Source organism: Cyphomyrmex costatus, unplaced genomic scaffold (assembly GCF_001594065.2).
Source record: "Cyphomyrmex costatus isolate MS0001 unplaced genomic scaffold, Ccosl1.0 scaffold367, whole genome shotgun sequence".
Lineage (NCBI taxonomy): Eukaryota > Metazoa > Arthropoda > Insecta > Hymenoptera > Formicidae > Cyphomyrmex > Cyphomyrmex costatus.
This window is the reverse complement of record NW_017277851.1, coordinates 305,932-310,567: the sequence shown is the minus strand read 5'-3', so window position 1 is coordinate 310,567 and position 4,636 is coordinate 305,932.

Below are 4,636 nucleotides of genomic sequence, written 5' to 3'. Positions count from 1 at the left end.
AAATTGTTGAAATTATAATCGCAATATCGTACCGCAAATTATATGGATAAAAGTATTTTGTTATTTTCTACCATTGTCCAGATAAGAAATCAACGATGACGAGAAAAAAAATATATAATAAACTTGATAGTTGACAAACCGTAAAAAATTCGACAAGATTAAATTTGACAACATTTTCGCATCACCTTGAATACTTCGAACCCTTCCGATCTTAAAGATTACGAAACAAACAAGAGCGCGAAGCTGGCAAATGGGGTGACTATGTCGCATCGGGTTTGTGCTATACCCCTTCGCGATTGTTTCATGAAGGAAAGCAATCGTTCAACTGTAGTCACGATTCTACGTATTATATTTATATATAAAACAAATTTATGAAACAAAAAAATAAATAGAGAAAAAAATCTAAATTTTCTTCAACGTGTTATATAAGCAAGTAATTATCATAATTTAAGAGCAACATATAGACAAGAATCTTTTGCTTGATATCTAATTAAATATCTGGAGCATATGGGACGTTGAAGGAAAAAAATATCTGCGATCTTTTATTCGCGAAGAGCGACGATATCACCCTATCACGGCTTTTCTTTTTCTCTCTTCCGTAACTCACTATGATCTCATCCTCCCGTCAAAAAGGGGGTTAGCTAGGAACGCAGTAGGGCGGCATTTCATTTTTTGACACCCGGTGTATTTGATTCCACCCTTGTAATAAACCCCAGGGGTTGCCACCAGTGGGTCTCCCCTCTCTCTCCCTACATGTCATATCGACACCTCACCCCGAGGGTAGGTGACTGCTAGGTAATTTGCTTTCTTATTTTCTCCGTTACGGAGCTCCTGCCGTGTTCCCTTTTCTTTCTCTTTCTCTCTCTCTCCTCTTTCTTCCACTTTCTTTCTCTCTTCCTTGGCTTTCACCATTCTCGAATGGGGGTGTGGGTGTGTATGTATGTGCTCGTCGCGTTGCTACCCTTGCTTAAGAACCCGATTTCTCGCACCCCGCGGACTCCTGCTTCGCCAATTTTCCTCTCGATGCAGACAGCTGATGCCTACAGAAAGCGCGAGAATTAAATCACGGCGCAACTGACCCGAAAGGATTCTTTCCTTAAAATAAATTCTTTGAAAATCCTTACACGAAAGAATTCTTGTACGAATACTTTGACTGTATTTTCTGCAACTTGTCTAAGCAAACGTAAGATACGCGTAAGTTTTGTAGTAAAATATAAGATGAGAAAAAAAACGACATTTAAAAAGTAACTATTCTATATTCAATAATCTAAATTTGAATTCATTATATCATTCCTTCAAAAATTTGGAGACAATCGTTTTACAAGTACTATTATCTTGCGAGAACGGTACTATAAAAAATGTAGTAATATAAAAAAAAGGATTAAATGTGTTTTATCGAGTGTTTCATCGTGATGTATCTCGTCATGGAGACAATGTCCGATAGTGTGAAAGACTGATGAGAAGCCCCAGTACCGATTACTCGTTTCATTGCTAATCCGATTTTAGCTACCTCCAGACCGAAAACTCCTTAACGCTACTCCGTTGGTTTCTCTCGATAATCTTGTTACCTCCATTAGACAGACTTAAGAGCCTCGCATCGTTTGCATGTAGAAAACGTTACCCGAATGAGAAAGTCGTAACCATGACAATTCTACGAACGGATCACGTTTTACCAAATGTGGTCGGTTCGATTTTGGAATCGACGGATCGCTTTAAAAATACAAAAGTGCAACCTCGAAAAATGCTCACGAGACTATTAAAAACTTGTCGCAAGCGTAGCAGCTAGTAGATACAACCCTTTAAGTCAGACGAGCCGAGGCATCCGCCGACTCCTCCGCGACAACCGTGCGGCGGTGTGAGTGGGTGGAGAGGTGGAGTGCGCCTCGCAGGGGACAAAACTCACCCTAAGAAGCTTCTAAGAACGCCAAGGCGATGGTGACGCTCTGGTGGGGAATAAAAGTACCCGCATGCGCAAACTCCTGAAAAACTGCGGCCCGCCTCCGGCGCCGCCTCTATCGTCTCCAACATCCTTCGGTACCCCCTCGAGCCCCTGGCCCATCGAGGGCCCTGAGATGTCTTCTTCCACCTCCGCACCCCTTCGCCCCTCATAAGACGTCGTCCGGAACGACTCGCGGCCTTTTTCGAGAATTGCCCCCCGGGTAACATGTGCTAACCGTGTGTGATTACCTGCGCTCTACAACGCGAACGCACCGCGCGCTATTCGCACTCTCCCCCCTCCCCCTCCCTGCCTCGTCAGATCGCCCCGCTATCACCGCTTTATCGCCCTCTCGTCGATAAACCTTTTTTCTACCCCCGAAAATCAAAGTGCCGTTGCAGCGAGAAAGGTCGTGACTAACGGGCCGGTAAACGGGTGCATATTGCGTGGAGAATCACTAGAAAGTGATCCGGTCGAACTCACGGTATAGTTTTTCGCGAGCGAACCCATCAGTGACCGTGGTTAAACATCAGTGTTGTGGGGATACGATAATTTATTCAGAAAAAAGAAGAGATTTTGTGTACGTGAGAGAAATGTTTCAATACTTCACATACTTTTGATGCCAGCAATGTCAATCCATCGCAAATTTATATATAATATTTGACAGTTTTAAATAATTTTTAAATCGCACCGTAAAATTGTAAACTAAAAATGAAGGTAATTTAAAAGAAAAAAAACATGTCAAACATAAGGTTCACTTATTGTTCAAATGTTATGCTTAAATTGTTCTCCGAAGCAATAGCATGTTTTTTTTTTAACTACGATCATTCATCGAAATCATCTCGCGAATTTTGGTTAAACCGATTATCTATTAACGTAACTTTTTACTGGTTCTTTTTTTTAACAATGCATAAGCTCCAATTATTCCTTGCTAGGCAACACGTCATCGACAAATCCTGCCGATCTAATTGGTCACCAGCAGATAATTGTCCGGCATCGATAATTGGTCCAATTAATATGAACGGAAAAGTGCGTCGATAATCGTCGCACATTCATCGATTCACCGATTATGTGAACCGTGTCGTATGCGGGTTATAGAATATCGTTACCGTCGAAAGGACATCGGCGAAAAAAATAGCTGAAACGCAAACAGAAACCAATCGTTTTGGCTGCACGTGGTAGTGAAGTTATTGAGTTTTTATTTTGTTGCTGTTCACATCGTATGATTACAATGCTCGTCAACAGATATTGAAAGACTATTAGATTTTAAGCGCATATATATAAAATAAAATAAATATAATACTATATAAATTTTTCGTATAAAGACATAATAGTTCATAAAAATTTCGCTATCCAGGATATAAAAGATATTGAATTAATACTTTTAATAGCTCTCTTTTTTTTAAACAGCAAAAAGTTATATATTTTAAAAGCAATTTAATATTGCGGCGTGCGTATAATTTCTAAATGACTTTTTTTTTTATAACAAAGAGTTCAGTCGCTTACGAAATCCAAATATCGCATGTTATGTTCGATCTTTTAACACTATTTGTCTGCCAACGGTTAAATTGCCCTAGAGTTTTCTTGGCATACCAATCACATTCTTTCTCACTACATTTTCTCCCTAACTCGTTTTTTCAATGAGACAAAAATTTAAAACTGTCACACAATTCTGAAATATTTTTTGACATCCTCTAAGGAGAAAATATTTCCAATGTCTTTTTTAATTTAGCAGTAGGACACATACAAAGAGTAATAGTAACAACTCGTTTTTATTTCCATATTTAGATTGATATTAAGCTATAATACAGTTACAATGTTTTTCACAATGATGTTATACATATATATTTTTTTAGTTTTGTGTTACGTATAGTAATTTACATAGAAAGAACAATTTCTCACTAAAAAAAATCCACGTAATTTTACATGGAAATTACATGTTTGTGACTGAAAAATTACCTAAACATTGTATAACTAGAAATTTAAATTTTCAAGTAATATTTAAGTAATTTTCCAGTCATAAACATGTAATTTTCAGATAAAACTACATGGCTTCTTTTTAGTGTGTGAGATTTCCAAAAATTTAACTAAATACAAATTTAAAAATACTTTAATTGAACCATTAAAAAAGTTACGTAAAATCTCAAACATGATGAGTAATACTGCAAAAAGCTTTGACGTTATAACAACCAGTTTGAGCGTCCTACAGAATTATCTAATAAAGTTTATTGTTTGTAGATTTGCATTTACCTAAATTTTTAGATATTTCAGCAAAACCGTTCTTCTACGTAAAAATAAACAAAATTAACTCAAAGTGTAAATACAAAAAGAGACGCTTTTAATTTATTTGTGAAACTCATACATTTGTAATACTTGGAAAAGAGTCTGTGTTATTATCAATGTCATTCTCAGAAATAATAAAATACAAACACCAAGATCCGGAATACTGGCGAATGTAATTGAAAGCAGGGGAGACATTATTGCACAATGAAAGAACCTATGCGTAACGAAATGCATCTCGGAAGGTCTGCATTTAGGGACGCGGAGGCGTCGCATTGTTCCTCGTAGGGGCGCGGGATTATATAGGGGGCTCGTCTCGTTTAGGGGTTCTCGGCTTGGTACAGATACGTCATGATCGATAGTCTCGTGTTGTCTCTCGAAAGAGTGACGTGTTACAATTCCCGCGTCGCGTTTTTCGTT